Below are 20,544 nucleotides of genomic sequence, written 5' to 3' on the forward strand. Positions count from 1 at the left end.
TATTGTGCAAAAGACTCTAGGATTCCACTTACCTTTTTGTCTGATCATTTACTCTCCCCACTATAATCAACCAGAATAGTTGACAGAAACAACTCATGGGAGAAAAGACTTATTTCAGATCACAGTTTGGGAGGTTCCAGACTGTCACAATATATTAGTTACTTTTCTATTGTGGTAATAAACACCATGACCAAGGTAACTTAAGTAAAAGAGTTTATAATGGCTTACGGTTCCAGAAAGTGAGAGTCCCTAATGGCAGGAACACCAGAGCAGCACATGGCAGGCATGGTGGACAGGTATCACATCTTGAGCAGCAAGTAGGAAGCAGACAGAGCCAACCAGAAGTAGGGTGAGGCTCTTAATTCTCCAAGACCAATTCCAGTGACACGCTGAAATGATATATGGCATTTGTTACCACGCAGAAAGGTCATGGTCACGACAGAACCCAGTATCAGATTCAGAGTTGTATCAGGAGGAAGAGGGCTGTGTGTGTGTGTGTGTGGGGGGGGGTAACAAGAGAACCAGGCCTGGGAAGGAGCATGTGCAGAGAGCAGAGAGAAAGATGGCAGGGGTAGAGAGCAGAGCAGAGTAGAGAGGGTGGGGTCTGCGTCCAGCTTTTTAAGGGTTCCAGGTGAACATGCACACAGGCGGGCTTATGGAGCTACACCACAAATTCGCTGATTGTGTGACCACACCGCGCATGTAGTCACCAATGCACACTAATGATGTAAGACACAAGACCCCTTGCTTTACTCCTGAACTGCGCATGTGCAGTCATGCAGCTGGAGTAAGGGCAGAATTCTAACACACGCTTCTTTGAGAAGGCCACAGCACCTAAACCTCCCAAACACTATCATCAACCGTGACCAAGTATTCAAACATCAAAGACTATGGGGAACATTTCTTATTCAAAACACCATACATGCCAAGAAGGTCATGATGGAATGGGGTAGGGGTGAGGTTTGTGACTGTGGGCTTTCTCCTTCCCCATTTAATTCTACCCCTAGTGTCTATGGTGGTGGCATCTATGTTGAGAAAGGGCTGTCGCCCCTAAGCCAATATTCTCTGGAAGCATGCCCTCAGACACACCTAAAAGTATGCTTTACTGAGCTCTAAAACACATCTCAGTCCAATCAAACTGAAATTTAAGATGTATCATCTTTTTTCCACTGTTCTACTTCAATGTAACTCCATTGTTTGACTTCTTGTCCACTATAATTGTTTTTCCTCAAAAATATACTGGGAATATTGATATAATGCTAAGATTTTCTAGTCTAGCCCATATTTATGTGTATCCTAATTTATCCTATGTGTTTATAGTCACCCCCATTATCCCTATTGTTTGAAAATAAACCCTAGTTAAGATGGAGGGAGAATATTGTGTTCCTTGAGAAAAGATGTGGGAATCCTTTGGAACAAAATGCAAAATGAAATCACATCCTCACCATGAGAACTTTCAGCTCATGGCAATAAGAACAATTTTCAAAAATGTCAGCATGTTCCATTGTTTGTGCAGCAGTATATTTCATTTTATTTTTTATTACACTGGCATCGCTCAGCAGTCCCACGTAAACAGACCGTATCTTTTGAGTCCACCAGAGTTTTGAAAAGGTGTTTTGGTGACGAGCAGTAACTCAGAGCAACTAGAGCTAACCCTGTGTGGCTGTGGAGCTCAGTGTGGCTCCCCTTTGCAGCTTCCCTGATCTCTGAAGAGGTCAGAAAGATCTCCATCCGCTCCAGGTCTTGCCTAAGGTCTGTGTCTGCATCTAAGGTAGGTGTGTGCGTGACCCCCTCCTAGTGTGGACCTTGCTTACTGCAGTTCTTATAGCTGTCCGATGTTTGTCCCTTGTAACAAAATTCTTTTTACTCCTTGTCATTGACTGGTCCCATCAAATTCTGACATGAAAGTTCTACTGTGTGGTGGCTGACTGTGGTGAGAAATTCCACGTTTACCTCTCTTCAAATACTGTTGATTCTTAGCTGCATCTGTACAGCCAAGGTCACAAGGTAATTCCTGGATTTCCCAGGCATGAAGGGTTTCACTGGGTGAATTGGGAAGTGTGAGTTGACAGGTGCCTGGGAGATCAGTGCCTCACTCCCTGAGTGTGGTAGTGAGGAGTATAGTAAGACCAGACAGGATCAGCTCAGCAGGGGTCTGTCATCAACTGTTTCATACATTCCAGGTGTTCAGAGGCACTCACTCTTCCCAGCTCTGTGTTTCAGAATCCCTGGATCTGTCTATATGAGGCAGTCTGTTCAGGAAGCTTTGGAAATGTGCCCCGCCCCATTTAACAATTCTACCTTTCTCAGTTCTTGCACTCTTTCCCATGGTTATACGATGCTATAGTCTGAATCCATCAATGTTTCGAAGCATCTGTCTCCTTTTCTTTCTTTCTTTTTGCTTTTTACTACTTGTAGCTATTACCCTACATTCTTATTCTACTCTATTCCGTAGGCTTGTGTCTGCCTGCTCAATGGCAGGATGAGAGCTCCCTGGATGTCCTAGAAGGAAAGCAGGGTCTTCTTCTCCAGATTTGGTGCCACTAGATGGTCTTCACAGATGCCATTAGGATGGCTTTAATAATGTACAGCTGTTGAAGTCTGTCAGTGTTTACTGGGGACTTAATGACAGGACTATACAGCAGTTTGTTTGTTTTTTTAATGATTGACATGGAGAAGTGCTAGGAGAGTCATGTTTGCTGGAATCAGATCCTCTTCATTGTATTTCACATCCTTATGTTTCTGGGTAACACTAGCCTCACAAAATGAAATGCTCTTCTTTTTTATTTTTTGGAAGGGCTTCTGTTTGCTCAGTATTAATTTTCCTTTAATTATCTGGCAGAATTTACCACCAAAATTCCAGCACCTGAGTTTTGTTTAGGAGAAGTTTGTTAGCACAGACCCAGTCTCTTCGGTAAATCTGAATGGGTACATTTTCTGGTCTCTTTTGACTATACCTGGTACTTTATTCTACAGAGCTAACACTGGGGACACAGAATATCAGCTAGGATAGAAGCCTTGAGTCCAGTTTTGGTTCTGCGGGTGGTCCTTGGAAATATGGGACTTATCTTCAGGTACTGAGGATTCAGTTTCTTTATCTTGGAAACGAAGATGCTGGAGTTGGGGTGACTGGCTCCTTCACCAAATGTGAGGCTAAGCCTTGACTTCCCAGAAGGGTCTGCCTTCTGGGATGTCTATACCATCCCTCCCAAAGCTTAGGAAATACCACAGAAGAGAAAATGGAAAGAATGTGAGAGCAGAATAAAATATAAATATAAGATGTGGGGGTAGGGTGATATTGTGGATTCCAAAATTTCCCCACATGAGGGATGGAGATAAAAATCATACCTAGGAAAAGCTCAGATCAGTCCAGCAACAGACAGGTCTGAACAGGCTAGCCAGGTTAAGCCAAGCAAAAGAATCAGCCAACATACACGAAAAGAGAAAAAGGATCCTCATAGCTCACCCAGCTCAATTTCTAAGGTGTAATCCCAAATGACCTGACATACAAAGAACTAAGAAAGTAGACTATATTTTCAATAGAAAAGAAATGAGCCAGAAGCCACCTGAAACAGTCCAGATGTTGAACTGCAGACGTGGATGTAAAGAAGTCATTGCACTTATGCTCAGTGAAGAGAAACTGAATGTACTCTCCACAAATGAGTGAGAAACTCGGCATAGAGAGAAAGCCATGCAAAGTGAAGCATCAGAATTTAAAATGAGAAAGCGTGAGGCAGACGGAACAGCCTCAGAGAAAACAGAGAGGAAGAGGGAGTAGCTCAGCCCAGAGATGGAACTTTTAAACTTTAAGAACATACCAGGTAAGAAGGAAATTGAAGAGTGAAATACAACCCTGGAGTTTCATGAGTTTGTATGAACTCATGATATTTGGAATTACTGTGGTGGGGGATGGGATGGGTTTCAAAAGATCTCTGGTTATAAGTTAGTGAATTTGTGGATTATACATCTTGAATATCAATCTTGAGCATTTGTGGTCGGTCACACATGAGAGGATCAAGGAATGCGGTGGGAAAGTGTACTGGCAGTTCTGGGGTAGAAAAGCATGGCCCTGAGTGTCCGTGCTGAAGGTAAGGCAGCATGCTGTCAGTATACTGCAGAACAGGAAGCCTGGGTCCTGGGGAGATGGCTGGTGGGATGAAGGACCTGCTGCCCAAGCAAGAGGAACTCTATTTGGATTCCCAGCACCAAGTAAAATCTGGGTGTGGCAGCACGCATCTGTAAATCCAGTGCTGCGTGGACAGAAGGCAGGGGTAGGCAAATCCTTGGAGCTCACTGGTTAATCAATATAGTTCCAACAGCAAGTTCCAGGTTTGTGAGCGATTCGAAATACAAGGTGGAAAGAGATTGGGGAGGATACCAGTGAACCTCTGTTCTCCACATATGCGCATGGGCTCCACACATGCACACCCACAGGAAATCATGGAACATTCTAGAGAGAAGGTATACACAATTCAGGTGCAGACGTGCCCCATCAAGCTGCAGCATCCATTTTCTGGTGTCAACTCCTGTTTTCAGATGATGGAAATGGCATCCGTAGTTAGGAAGGGGTTTGTCTTTCTCTTCCTTCTGTGCCCAGTTTAGCTTCTGGGTTCTGATTAAGCAGAGAACTAAACTTCTTTGAATGACTAAATCGAAGAGTTACCAGCAGAAGTCGATGTATTAATATTTTTTTCATGGAACATTTACTTTCATGCTCCTATTTCACAATTAGCACAATTTGAAGTGATATTTACAGTAACTAATGGTCCTGCTCTTATAAATCAAGTGTGGTTGATATTCTGCTTTAATTAATCACATTTTCATTCAATATGCAAGAACTATAAATTGTGGGTGGAAAAAGACCAACCTGTCATCTGAAGTTTAAACTACAACTATTTCCTAACAGTTTGAAGTTCCTCACATTCAGGATTCTCTAGATGGGTTGACTGGTATGGGACCTTGAAAATGGCAAACCCTTCCCTTGTGGGGCTCTGGAGATAGCTCAGTGGGAAGCATGAGGAGCCCAGCACCATGTGACAAGCAGGGTGTCCTGGTCCCACCTGTAACGCCTTTACTGAAGTAGATGAAGACAGCAGGATTTAGGGAGGCTTGCTGGCTTCTAGCCTAGCTGAGAAAACACAGTGAGTCCCAGGTTCAGAGAGAGACTCTGCCCCAAAGGAATAAAGTAGGGAGTGATAGAGGAGGATAGTGAGGGATAAAAAGGGATAGAGAGAGGAATGCTGTCCTCTGGCCCTGCCTGCATGTACACACCCCTACACACATGCACACACACACACACACCTCCACACAACATACACCCCTACACACACACACACACACACACACACACACACATCATAATACATGAGCACACACACACACACACCATAATACATGAGCACACACACACACACACCATAATACATGAGCACACACACACACACCATAATACATGAGCACACACACACACACACACACACACACACACACACACACCATAATACATGAGCACATACACATACCATGCGTACAAAAGCATAACCACACACAAACCTACATATATGCATATCCCTACACACACACACACACACACACACACACACACACACACTTGCACCACATTCACACATTTGTACACAAAGTTTTGTTCTAAGATTATGTTGTCTGTATTGTCTTCTTCATGCTGTGCACACAAAGTTTTGTTCTAAGATTATGTTGTCTGTATTGTCTTCTTCATGCTGTATTTGCTGCAAACGGTTATATTTCAATTCCATTTTGATCGTAAGTTTGGCTCTAGGATCATCTTCCTCACCTCTCGGTTCATTTCATTGTAGCAACAGAGTGAATGTGAGAATGAGCTTAAAATAAAGTGGTCAGAGGCTCCTCTTTGCTTTAAATAGCCCTGGGTCATTAAGGACACTGTATTGCTTACTTGAAATTGGATAGGAGAGTTGATGTGGCATGTTCTCATCATTAAGAAGAAAAGAAAAAGAAAAAGAAACTAAATAAGAATGAAAACAAAGAAAATACCCTGTGAGATTATAGCTGGGCTGTTAATTTAAATATTCCAACCGTGTCATGACATATGTATGTGCTCAGTCAAAACACTGCATACTTGAATATGTACAATTTTACTTGTACCCTGTTACTTGGTAGCTAGAAAAAAAATGAAGTTGGATAGAAGTATAAAATTGATGGTTTTATTTTTATCAATTAGATAGTAGAGAAGTAAATATTGCAATCCAGAGTGTGCCCCATGATTTAATTATTCTGTATATACCACGGTATGTATATGTATCAAGGAAAATTGACTGAGTCCAGATCTAGGGCGTGAAAACCTGAGGAGGATTCTGGAGCATTTTCTATTTTCTGGAAGCAGATTATTGCTGCAGACCGGGGCTTGCAAAAGCTGTGGTCACAGGCACAAGCAGAAGAAACAATGAGAGGAAAACATCAAGCTGCTGGTGGACATAAACCATGTTCAAAAATCACAAAATCCAAGTCTCAATTCACTGTATTGGGATGACACCAAGAATCTAACTTATTATTTTAAAATATTAACCAAAATGTCATCACGATTCACCATGATTTTCTTAAACAGAAGTTCATTCCAGGCAAATGGTACCCTTGAATTTCTGTGGCTCTTATAGCCAAATGCTACAGTTAAGTAAGTTAAACAGCAGAAATGTCATTTCCCACAGTTCTGAAGGTCAAAAATCCAAAGTCTGTATTTCTTGAGCAGGGTAACATAACTTAGAGGCTTGCACGGGTCCTTCTAGCTGCCATTCAGAGATTTCCTGTTATTATCAGCAAAGAATGAGCAGGCATCCATATGCCTCCATCTTTGTGTGACTGTCTCTTCTTCTGTCTGGCTGGCTCTGTGCCCTTCCCATGCCAACTTGTCACGGGCTTGAGGCAGGCCCAGAACATTTAGCTGACCTCACCTAGAGGACCTTAGTTAAGGGCCTCTGCACAGACATTTTTCCAATAAGGTAGCTGTCAGTTTCCAGGAGTGAAGACAGGAGGATAACTGCGGGGAATCATTCCATCTGGAACAGACGGGGAGGACTCTGCAGAAATATTCAGTCAAGATGTTAAAAACATAAACCGTAATATCATAATTGCAAAGCACCATTTGAAATAATGGCTGAAAGTAAGGACAATAAGTATAAAATTGAATTAAAAAGAAGGACAAGCAGGTTTAATGGTGTTCCCATAGGCTCCCAATACCTAGGAAGCAGTTTTTAACCAGAAAGAAGGAAATTCAGAATTTTTTCAAATTTGAAATTGAGAGAGCATTATAAACTGATTGCTGTTTAATTGCAGAGGTAAGAAAATAGTCTTAGTGTACTCCAGCTACAAAGTCTGGACTAGGGAAGGTTTTATAGCCCAAGGTTTCCTGGGATGAGTCTAGCTTAGAAGAAGGAGTGCCCAGCCACAGCCACATAGAGCACTCGGTTCCTTTAGATGAGACAAAGATAACCAGTACCCAGATAACACTGCCATTAGGGACATTTGGGGATTTGCTGCATCTTACAGAATCCTAAGAAGATACCATACTTAGGGAGGATATTAGGACATTTTCTTTTTTAAGAATCCTTGTGTTTTAGGAATATATATTGAGTTTTAGTTGGTTGAAAATATAGTATTTGAAAATTTTAAAAGAATAATCTTGGAAGAGTAAAAAATAGAAATTGTGTTAGATTTTTTTTCTTATTGTTTTTTTGAGAAACTCTCCCAATGTAGCTGAGGCTGTCAACCTTGCAGTCCTCCTGCCTCAGCCTCTCAATGCTAAGGTTTTAGGTACCCCTGCTACAGGCTGGATTTTAGATAAATAGACTTAGTCATGATCTGACCATTATGGTACAAGATAACATAAACATGAAATTCAACATACTAAATAACTCCACCCTTGAAGTGTTAATAAGAGAGATTACATAAAAACCACTTGGAATAAATTCTAATAAAGTAGTATCATTCAAACACACAAACACATACCATCTCATTCATAGTTTTTCCTATACTTTCAATAATCAGCTTCAATTTCAAAGTGTTACCCCTCACAGAATCCCCCGAGGGATTCTGCACTTAGTAAGAAAATCCCCTAAGAGGTTGCGTGATTATGATCCTATCAGAGTCGCTGATTGGCTTGGAGAAGGTCCTGCTGTTTCCTCGAACATATTTTCTCACTATATAAGTAAAACATATGCTATTGCTTAGATTTACGGTCAGATACATCAACCTTTTCCTTATTTGCTAGAACTAGATGGTGTAATTCAAAGCCAAGTGTCATTCAGCAGGAATTATTTGTCACCGGGTCCTCAGTAGAAGAAGATTTGTATTCAAAGCCCAGGATCCTTCCAACAAGGATGTTCATTTTATTTAACTGAATTATTTCATACTTGTGAGATCTTGTGCATGGGTCCAAAGCAAACACTCAAGATATTTCCCATGCTCCCAGGTGAGGACCCACTATGAAAGTGATTAACAATCTCAGAAGGGGAGAGTAGAATCATGGACCATCCTGATGTCAGACATTGGTACCTGCCCCTGTGCTCTGTCACCATCCAAGCAGAATGAAAATGGAATCTTTACATTTCACTCCTTTGTTCAAGAAGACAACTGAGATGGATGCTCCAACATAGATAGATACTACAATACAGGTGGGTACCCAACCACATTTGGGTACCTAAAAAGATGCGTACTCAACATAGGGGCTCAGAGCATGGAGTTTGGGTGGATACAGATTCCAATTCAGAATTGACTAAGGGCATTTATTGTCTTGGTTAGCAGGGTATGCAATGTGCCCTGTGTGGTTAGTCACTTTTCCTGTTGCCATGATAAAGTGCTCTGACAAAAGCCACTTAAAGGAGAAAGAGTTTGGTCTCCATTTTGGTTGAGTATATAGTCCATCATGGAGAAGTTCTAGAGATTGGAGTCTACAACGGGCCACATTATGTACACCGTCAGGAGGAAGAGATCAATGAACAGCTGCTTGGGTGACTTTCTCCTTTTTTTTTAGTGCAACCCAGGACCCAAAACAAGGGAATGAAGCTGCCTGCCTGGTTTTAGTGTGAGTTTTCCCACCTCAACCTAATCAATGTAATCCCTGATAGGCATGGACAAAGGCTAAATGATCTGCAGAATTCCAGATCCTGTCACACTGACAACACTAGCCTCACATCCTGTCCTGTGAGCCTTCCTTTGTCACCTGTGAAGTAGGGTTCTAGCCGACCCCGAACCTGTGAGGGGTACTTGGGTGATGGACTATTTGCATATTCAGAATGAGGTTTTTGGGGGATATCTCACAGCTCCAACACATCATCCATTTGAATCTTACAGATACCTTACACATGGTGTAAAGGCCATTTGTATGATCTTAAAATATTTATGCATGAAACAGTTTCATGGTATGGGATTTTCTATTCATGACATCAGAAAGTTTCATATTTGGGTTGATTTTGGATTCCAGAGACTTATATAAACACCTATATAAACACCCAACACCCCCCTCTGTCTCTCTCTCTGTCTGTCTCTGTCTGTCGGTCTGTCTCTGCCTCTGTCTCTCTGTCTCTGTCACACACACACACACACACACACACACACACACACACACACACACACACCATTTTCTTTGTCTATGCAGCCTCCAATAGATGTTTGGTTGTTTTAAGTATCCCAGCTGTTGTATAAATAAAAAAGTGTGTTTAACTGTAGAATGGATTTTCTTGTCCTTTTTTTATGTTCAGAACAGCACTGATGTTCAGATCAGCAGAGCCAGTCCCTTACTCTACAGACTGAGGCACCTCTTCATCTATGCACCTGTCAATATTGCCAGAATAAAGTGGGCTTGGCTTCCTGCCTCTTCACAGTGTTAGAGGATGCACTTTCACAACAAATTTCAGTATAACTTTTGTACCACACCCATACCATTGTCATAATTTGGGAGACCAAGGTAATGATTTTTAGCCAGAGGACATATTTCAATGACAGGACAATTTCACTTCAGTTTCCATGATATTCCATCTCTGTTGTGTTTTCATTGTGCATTTAGTTTCTGGAAATTCCATCTATCAAATCTGTGTTCAATGGACTATTTAGCATGTGCTTAAAGTGTGACTTTTGAATAAATAAGTAGATCCTCAGTCCAGTGTGCTCACAATGATAGCACTATGCTGTAAGTACAGCAGCTAATGCAGTGTGCTTCTGAGTGTCACCTAAACCAGCAAGGCAGGACAGAGGAACAATGCTCATCTTACAGTTCCTAAGTGGATTACTATGCAGGGGGCTGGCCCTTTTTGCACAGTAGGGAAGTCCCTGACAGAGGTCTGGGTCCAGGGTCATTACCTATATGTGCCATGGAAATGTCTAGAACAGGGTCAGGTCTTTGAAGACATGAATGCAGGAAGATGAGTCATGAAGAAACCTGACCTTGGATGGTAGCAACATTTAGAGCAGGGAGAAAGGAAACTGACAGGGTAGGTTCAAGGTGAACCCAGCGTGGGTGAGGGAACAGTGAGCTCATTTCTCGGGCTTCAGACAGGCCCCAGTTAGCTCCACCTTCGCCAGGCACCAACTGACCCTCCAACTGTATTGTCCACTTCCCAGTCACTTGGGATGGAGTCAGGCTGTGGCTGGTCTATGATTCTGAAACTTGTTCTGCATGCCATGCCTCACTTTAGTCACCAGTGGTCAGTGCCAATCCCAGAGTGAGAGACTGACTGGATAGCATGAAATTTGTGATTTCCTTTATCAAAAACACCATCAGAAGAGTGAAAGGAGTCATTCAAATGTGGAAGACACACGCCCAAATGTATCCCAAGAAAGACTGAATCCACAATGTAAGAAACATCCCACAAGCACTTAGATATCCCCACTGTTGAGGATGTCATCACTATAATCTTCACCATCACCAGACCCACAGAGAGCTGGTGGGAAGGTGGGGGCTTCCAGGAGGGATTCTCTTAGCTGGCTGCTTGGGAGGAGCCCTGTGCCTCTAAGGAGCAATGTCTCCTCCAGAGGAGCAGGTGATGTGAGAATGTTTGCTGGGAAGGTTTTCTGGGCTGTCTCTGAATGGGTGCTCTGGGAGGGGTGTGGGGGTGGAAGAAGTTGACTTTCAGGCAATGCTATTTGCTATTTCATTAGGTTGTTCCTTTCATACCTAGGTCAGATATGAGTCTCTGGCTGGTTGTCCAAGGTTTGTAGGGTACATGGAAGAAGTGACATTGGATTCTGGCTGCTGGACTGAGAACAGGTGAGGCAGGCAGGTCATCAGTGTCTACAGAACTCTGCCATTTCTAAGAAGAGAATCATTTTATCTGTGAGGTAGACAGCTTTATGGTATAGATTTACAAAACAGTATTAGGGAAAGAAAAGGAAAGTTAGAGAGGGGAGGAGGGAAAGGGAGGGAGGGAGGAAAAAAGAAGAGGAGATGAGGAGGGGATAAGCTTCAATAATGTATTATTTATAAGCATTTTAAATGAAATCTAACAATATGATTTCAGCATAAGATAAAATGACCATGAAGAAAACAGACTCTGTGATAGTGGTTCTCAACCTCTGGGGTTTCAACCCCACAGGGATCGCACATCAGATGTCCTGAATGTTTATATTACCATTCATAACAGTAGCAAAATTACAACTATGAGGTAGCAATGAAATCGTTTTGTGGTTGGGAGTCACTACAACATGAGGAACTGTATTAAAGGGTCGCAGCCTTAGGAAGGTTGAGAACCACTGTTCTAAGAAGTGATGTCCTTATACGTCATGGGAATCTGCAGGCACTAGTGCCCCGTGGAACCCATGCTCCTGTGCTACCGGACCATTACTGCTCATAGTGAGGGGGCCTCATTAATTCTAACCTCTACATTGGGGATCCATTCACTTTCTGATGTGGTTTACTCTCTAGAAACTCTGGAAAGAAACTGCTATTTCTGAAGAAAAGTAAAAGCAAACAGGGCAAACACTGAAGGCTGCAGAAAGTTCTGAGGGCTCCTGACACTGACTCACTCAGTAAATTAAATGTGAGATTGACACTATAAGGTCAACACAAGCAGACTGGCAATGTGCTGCTGCCTCTCTAGGCACTGGCAACTAGTGGGTGTGGCCATGTAAATACTTAGGGGTGAAGAGGTGGGTACTGCTAGTGGATGTGACTATGTAAATATCAGGCATGAGGAAGTGGGCACTGCTAGTGGGTGTGGCCATGTAAATAGATAAAAAACAACAGAATGGAAAAAATGTTCAGAGCATCAACATTTTAAGAATGGAATTTCACTTTTTGTCATTAGAAAATGGAATATGAATTGTTTTAGAGTAATGCATAAATCTTTAAAACTAAATGTTCTAATAACAATGCCTTTTATTTGAGAATAAATCCAGACATGTGAGAATTAAGGCACAAAAAAAAAAAAAAAAAAAAAAAGGTTAGTTTACTGCAAACCACTGCACCAGATCATTTGTGGGAGAGCTGGGCCAAGTTTGCATCTGATTTTCTCAGTCCAAGGTTCTGACACGTATAGATTCATTAATGTTATTACACTTTTTACTTTCTATTCAAAGATACGATGATTTCTTATAGATTAATGCTTAAAAGGAGATTAAAGAAAAACAACTTCATGCATTTTCTGGACAACACCTCTTGGGAATTCTTGAACCAGCTCTGCTGTGATTGCATCTTCTCAAATGCAGATGTGGAAACCTAATCCCTAAATGGGTTTTTAGAGGGTGTGGCCTGTGGGGGCCTGTGGGAGGTGGTTAGTTCAAAAAGGTAGACTTCTTGAAGGAGATTTTTGCCTTCGTAAAACAGACTTTCATTGAAACAAACCAGAAAGCTGTTTATGATGATGATGGTGAGATTGATTGATGGTGAGAGTGATGCTAAAGATGGTGGTGATGATGATGATGGTGGTGATGATTGTGGTGATGAGGATGATAAAACTTGTGGTGATGTTGATGGTAGAGATGATTATGGTGATGAGGATGATAACACTGGTGGTGATGTTGATGATGGTGATGATTATGGTGATGAGGATGATAACACTGGTGGTGTTGATGATGGTGATGATTGTGGTGACGAGGATGATAACACTGGTGGTGATGTTGATGATGGTAGTGATGATTGTGGTGACGAGGATGATAACAGTGGTGATGATGGTAATGATGGTAACGATTGTGGTGATGGTGGTCCTAATAATGGTGGTGGTGGTGGTGAAGGTAGCAATTGCTGTGATGTGGTGCTGATATTGGCAGCAATAATAAGCACTTTTACTGTATTCTGAACACTCAGCACTTGCCTTTATATCATTGGGCAGATGAATTTGGTATTTACCTTCTGAAGGAAGTTGTTCTCTAGACACTGAGAGGCTTGGCGCATTATTGGGGGTCACTCATGAAGTTTTTGGTACAGCTAGATTTCCAAACACCTCCAGGACTTTATATATATATATATATATATATATATATATATATATATATATATATATATTCTGTATAAAATAAGACTGCTTACCCAAAATATCTCGAGTTCGTATTTACAGCCAAGGAAAAAATAACAACTCCCACATCAGGCATGAATGCCTCTGTTCCCAAGTGTGGGCTCACTGTCTATAAACTGGGGGAAGAGAGGGCCTTTCTATCTATGTCCCAGTAGGTTAATGGTTGAGAGGAACGTATACAAATAGTTCACTGGAAAAAAACCAAAGGAATGGAATAACAGCTTCCTTAAATGAAAGCTAAACCCTTGTCTGACTTACACTCCGTCTGCCTTTTGTAGTAATATTCTCCCTTCCAAACAATCTTGGTTACAAATAAGATGATCATAACATCATAAACAAGATTTGCGACTTAAATGTAGTAACTCTCAAAGGAAAAAAATCACTTTTCCCCCTTTAAATTGGCACCAGCAAATTTAGAACTTTATTCTAAAATGAAATGCCTTCTATCTCCCCAAGAGACTAGAATCTTAATGTGCCTGCATACTCGGGGGATCTTTAGTTTTTATTTTGGGAAAACAAGGTCTCCTTTCACCTGTCCCAGGGTTCACACACCCTGTGATGAATTCCACAGGCATTTTAAGCTTTAGTTTGTAACGTTGTTGGTTCAGTTCACCGACACAAACCATGTTACTAGGTGAGAATAAAACCACGCACTCCAGTCACCCACAATACAGGCCACTGAAGCGAACAGTCTGTGAGCCTGTGGGAACAGCGGCTGAGGAAACCCACACAGGGTCCTGCCTTCCCTAGCCTTGGACATGGCTTTAATATTCATAGAGTTAAGCTTTGCAGGTGGATAGGGTGTGGACAACAGTATTCTTCTTGTGGTCTGGTTAATTAGGATAATCATTTTTATGATACATGTACGAGTTTTAAGTAAGCAATATGTTAGACATTGATAAGTAACTGTCTTGTTTTCATTTACCTGAGCATTTGACCACCTGTAACATGTACTCGGAGGTAGGGATCAGACCAGAATATTTCCCTTCATCTGCAGCAGTAGCTGCTATGGCCCTCGAAGCAGACAAAGCCAGGAGCCGTGCTCTTGGGGCGTAGCCATCTGCAACCACCGTAAGCTATAACTATAAGCTCTGATTTACAGTTTTGACACGAGAATTAGTCCATCTCATGCCGTTTAGCACCTCTTCCAAAATGGTGAGCTAAGCAGTTATCTACAACATCACACATTTCTCTGGTGTGCAGTGGCTGCTTGGGGGGGTAGCAGAAGAAGCAGGGTGTGGAGTGTGGAGGAGGCAGCCCCTCTTCAAGGTTTTGATGGTGGGGAGGGCTTCTTGCCAGGCTCCTTGTGCTTCTCCAGTACAGGATGCTTCCTAATTTTGCTAAGTAAGTCGTGTGAGCTTTCTCTGTGTCCTACCAAACAGCAATTATTTTGAATCTCACTACGATATCAGTCTCCTCTCTGTCTCCCCCAGGGCTTAGCCTAAGGCTTTTTTTTTTTTACTAGAAGCTACCTATTAAATGGTTATGTCTTTAAATATTAATATCAGTATTTACATGCAGCTGTATTACGTTTAAAACTTCCTTTTGCATTAAAAAAAAAAGAAGCGATCCTGTCAGTAGATGGCGAGCTTGCTACACAGAAAGGGTGACGCTGTTTTCTTGTTAAAAGCCTCAGTTTTGATAAAAGATTATTTAAAACTTCTTTAAATTATAATCATTCAGTTTACTGTAAACAGACCTGCTAACTAACCTATTATCTATGCTTTTGTCAAATATCCAATCTTAAAGATATTTGATTATAGGAAACTAGAATTGCCAGAACAAGGAAATGTACACTGATGAAGGATTCCTAAGTTTGGGGCCTTATTAAAATAAACGGCTGCTCCTAAGTGGCAGATAGTCCACAAAAACCATGAAGAAAAAAAAACAAACCAAAACAGAAAAACAGCCCTCTCCCCCGAAGGAAAACCCCAGAACAAACAAGAGCTGTTTGCTGTGGCTGCCTATCCTGCTCAGAGCACCGTCTACTTCATGTCTTAAAAAAAATGTCAGTGAACATGGAAAGAAACGTGGCCTATGGACATCACCCACTGGAAAGTGGAAAGAGCAAGTTCAGAGAAAAAAATAAAAGAGTTAAATTCTTAATAAGGACTTATACAATCAAAAAAAATCATGAAGCGGCCTGCAGATGCACAGCCCAGGTGATTATGAGTAGAAGTACCTTTTGTGGGGTGGCTTCTCTATTTGATTAGGGTTCTGGACAGTTTGGTCACTTTTCCCTGCTACTAAATTCTGTTAATCTCCTATCAAGACATTTGTGGGTCTTTAACATTCAACTTTATATCAAGGTTTGATTGCCATACAACAGAGAGAAGCACAGATAAATAATACAGACAGCAAAGGTTTCTTCATGCTGGTGATTATTTCCACCACAATGCACAAGCTTGTTAATTTCATGCAATGTCACTTGCCAGTTCTTGAGTTAGATTCCTGGGCTGTGGGAGTCCTCAGAAAGCCCTTTCCTATGCCAATATTTCGAAGTGTTCCTCTGTGTTTTCTTCTAGTAGTTTCACAGTTCCAGGTGCCGTTATTAAGGGGTTTGATCTACTTGGAATTGACCTCATGCAAGATGAGTGACAAGGATCTAGTTTTATCCCTCTGTGTGGGGCCACCCAGTTTCCTTCGCACGTTTATTGAAAAGGACATCTTTCTGATGTATGTTTTTGGCAGCTTTATGAAAACCGAATGCTTGCTGCTGTGGGTGTCTATCGGGGTCCTCTGTTCTATTCCATTGGTCTACACCACGCAGTATTTGCCACTATGGCTCTGCAGTATTGTTGGGATTGTAAATGATGATGCATTCACATTACTGCAGCATTACTCTTTGCTCAGGCTCGTTTTGGTTACTCAGAGACTTTTTTACGTCTATATAAATTTTAGCGTTGTTTCCCTAGTTCTGTTAGGACGCAGTTGGAATTTTGGTGGGTACTGCATTTAATTTATAATTGCTTTTGGTGGCATGGCTGTTTTCACAGTATTAACTGCCAATCCATGAGCATAGGAAGTGTCTTCACTGTAGCTAGAGTTTTCCTGCCTGGCCCACAGTCAGGGCAAATCTCTTTCACCTGCCAGTCCCACAGCCTCTCAGACCCGACCAAGTAAACACAGAGACTTATGTTGCTTTCAAACTGTATGGCCGTGGCAGGCTTCTTGCTAACTGTTCCTATAGCTTAAATTAATCCATTTCCTTTAATCTATACCTTGCCACATGGCTCGTGGCTTACCGGCATTTTCACAAGCTGTTTGTCATGGTGGCGGCTGGCAGTGTCTCTCTGACTCAGCCTTCCACTTCCCAGCTTTTTTCTCCTCCTTGCCCCGCCTATACTTCCTGCCTAGCCAACGGCCAATCAGTGTTTTATTGATTAATTAGCAACACATTTGCCATACATCCCACAGCACTTCACTGTCTTCTGTTTCTGTCTTTAGTGTCTTAAAGTTTCACCATAGATGTTTTTTGCCTCCTTGGTGAGATTTATTCTAAGCCATTTATTTTTATTTATTTGAAGCTGTTGTAAATATGATTCTTTACTGATTTACTTTTGGAAGCTTGTTATGGATATATAGAAAGGCGACTGGTTTCTTCTTGTTGGCTTCCTGTCCTGCTGGTTTTCTGAGAGCGTTTATCAGGTTTAAGAGTTTTCAAAGTCTTTTCAGCAGCGAGTCATGTCATCTGCAAGTAGGAATAATTTGATTCCTTTCTGGCTTTTTAAAAAATCCTTTGTATGTCTTTCTCTTGTCTCTAGCTAAGACTGAACACACTGAACACTCTATTGAGTAAGAGCAGAGAGAAAGGGTACCTTCACCTCATTCAGGATTTGGGTGGAAATCTGTTTTTTGATGTTTAGTATAATGTTGCTTATATGTTTTTATATATTGCAATACGTTTCTTCTATTCCTAGTTTCTTCAGAGCTTTTATCAAGAAGGGGGTTGAGCTTTGCAAAGTCCCATTCTGTTTCTATTAAGAGAATTATGAGAATTTTTAACCTTAAGCTTGTTTATGGATTGTGTTGCATTTACTGATTTGTGTTTGGTATACCACTCTTACCCTTTCCCCATGGGATCATGTCAACTCAGTCATGGGGTATTCTTAAATTAGATTTGAGAATATATTGTGAAGAAAATTTGTGTCTGTGTCCATCAGAAAACTGATCTAAAGCGCTCTCAGGAAACTGATCTAAAGCGCTCTCTCTCTCTCTCTCTCTCTCTCTCTCTCTCTCTCTCTCTCTCTCTCTCTCTTTCTCCCTCTTTCTCTACCCCCCATATGTTCTTGTGTTCTTTCTGTATTAGGGAAATGTTGGATCCCTAGATTGAATGTTCCTTCCCTTTCTACTACGTCGAACAGCTTGAGAATTATTTCTCTTAGCACTTCCTTAAAGGTAGAGTCTGGCAGGATGTCTATCCAATCTTAGATTTTATTTCCTTTTGGGAGATTTTTTTGTAATCCTGCATTGATCTCATTGCTTGGTATAGATTTATGTCTCATTGATTTAATTTAGGTAAGTCATATATATCCAGGAATTTATTTATTTCTTTTATATTTTCTGATGTTTCCAATATGACTTTTCAAAGTATTCCCAAATGATCCTTGGATTTTGTGCTTTAATGATCCTTTGTAATTTGTTGTAATATTCCCAATAATCCAGGCTCAGAAAGGCAAATAGAATTTTTCCTCTCACATTTGGAATTTAGATGTAAATTTATATATAGGGGAGACCAGAGGGTCCATGAGAGGAGAGGAAGAGATCTTGAAGGAAGGAAGATCAGTAAGAGGGTAAAGGGATGCAAATGATACGGGAACAGTAGGTGGATCTATTTTGAGCAAAGAGGGGGACTGTATTAGTTACTTCTATATTGCTTTAATAAAATACCATGAGCAACTCAACTTAAAGAAGGAAGGGTTTATTTGGGGCTTACAGTTCCAGGTGGGTAAAAGCCCGTCACAACTGGGAGGCATGGCAGCAAGCAGCAGGCATGATGACTAGAGCAGGAAGGTTAGATTTCGTATCCTTTACCATAAACACTAAGTGGTGAGAGTGCACTAGAAATCTTTAAACTCTCAGAGTCCATCCCCAGTGACATACTCCCTACAGCAAGGCTGGGGTCCTGAACGTCCCTACACAGTACTATCAGGTGCAAGCCAAGGACTCAAATGTCCATGGATACTTTGTCACTCAACGCACTACAGGGACCATTAGGGAGAAGAGAATGGAACAGCAGCGGGGGAAGGGCTGAATAAAAAGAAAGTGTACGCAAGTGTATTACCACGCATGCACACACACACACACACACACACACACACACACACACACACGTGTGCGCGCACACACACACAAAACCATAATGATGTCCATTACTTTGTATTCTATCTTCACATCTTCACAAATTATTTTAAAGAGGAGAAAAGATGGAATAATATTTTGTAAAAAAAAAAATCACTGCTGAAAGACAGACACTTGTAGGGGATGGTGAGATGTGTAAATACTCCCTTTTGTGTAATAGTAGTCTACTCGTCTATTTTAGAACCCCTCAAAACAAGGTGTCAGGAAGCCATAGCTATTTCCTATCATCATGGTTAGTTTTGCCTCTGGGGAATGCGGGCATCACCCAGCAGAGTGCTGGACCCAGCTCTGTGGGCACAAGAGGGCTGGAGCTCTTTGTGCTGTTAGGTGGATCTTTCCATCTGTGCACTGGTGAGTCAGCAGTATTCACATGGCTGCTTCACTCACATCTGTGGTGCCTGCACTGGGGTGTGGGCCACGGCCTTTCTCATCATATAAACCCTCTCTTGGTCCCCTTTTCAGTGAATGACCAAGAGAAAAGCACTAAATTCAGCAGTCTCCCAGACCATGTTACTCCCACGTCCATGAAGCTTTTTATTCTTTACTTTTTGTTTTGTTCTGTAGTTTTGAGTCAGGGTCTTAGTATGTTCTCCAGTCTGGCCTTGAACTCTAGACCCCTTTGCCTCAGACTTCCAAGTTCCAGGTTGATAAGTGTGGACTGCCACACTTGGTTTTTAATCTGTCCTTTTTCCAAATAAAAGCAAATAAAGGATTTTAAGTGAATATATTATGGAATCACACATGTATATGGTTTTCACCAATTTATCACATTTCATAATATATAATTTATAATCATTATCTGACACAAATAATATTCACTGTGTATAGTTCTTCTATTCATATTTGTGGAAACAATTCATAGAGGTTAGACACTGTCAGGCTTAACTTCAATATCAATGAATAGCAACCCACGGGCAGCTTTGCAGTGGTTATAGCTGTCTATAATTTGTGGCATGTCTTGTTCCTAAATGCTTATGACTTTTTGAGACATCCTGCCAGGCTGGATCCCCCCACACACTCTTTTTCTTTAATCTTGAATGTGATGTTTCTAATACCATGAAAACATTCAGGATGACATTTATACTTTATCTAAATCCTTTTTTTTTTCTTCCCTAAGTAGAGACTTTTCAATAATACTTGTCCTATCTGGTAAAATTCGCATTCTTTTGAGATTGATTTCCAGGGAATATTCATTTAGATAATGTTGAGAACTGACAAGGTTTCTCTGATTGCAGGTGACTGATTGTTCAAGGTTGCTCTTAGGCATCTAAAAGCAATGGCAAACAGCAAGTAGAGGAGTATTCTTTAAAAGACGTCAAAAAACAGACATTCTTAAGGCATAAAGAGCTCATTCTAAACTCCCTTTCTCCATGTTTAGATTATGACACAGTGGGCCTGAGGACTCACGGAAGATCACTCAGCTCTTCCAAGAATGATCTGTGGGTGAAGAGTGTGAACTGTGCAGTGCAGGGAAGGCACCAATGAACTCCTTCTACACCTTGTAAAAACACATATATTGTCATTGGCAGGAGCCTGATGAGGACAGAGGAACTCACTGTACTAGTTTTCTTCCCTATTGCTGTGATAAAACACTGACCAAAACCAACTTGGGCACGAAAGGGCTTATTCCATCTTACAGTACTTTATGATTTTATAATGGAGGGAAGCCCAGGCAGGAACTCAAGAC

At 41.4% G+C, this 20,544-nt stretch overlaps 1 long non-coding RNA gene across 1 annotated transcript in view; it reads right to left on the bottom strand.

Moving 5' to 3' along the window:
* Positions 1–200: 200 nt before the first annotated feature.
* Positions 201–20,544, bottom strand: part of LOC131894575 (uncharacterized) — a 76,397-nt gene continuing 56,053 nt past the window's right edge. Inside the window, exon 3 of the long non-coding RNA XR_009374951.1 lies at positions 201–389. This is a non-coding gene — a long non-coding RNA (uncharacterized LOC131894575). The remainder of the gene's footprint in view (positions 390–20,544) is intronic.

The sequence above is a fragment of the Peromyscus eremicus genome, chromosome 17, assembly GCF_949786415.1.
Source record: "Peromyscus eremicus chromosome 17, PerEre_H2_v1, whole genome shotgun sequence".
Taxonomy (NCBI): Eukaryota; Metazoa; Chordata; class Mammalia; order Rodentia; family Cricetidae; genus Peromyscus; species Peromyscus eremicus.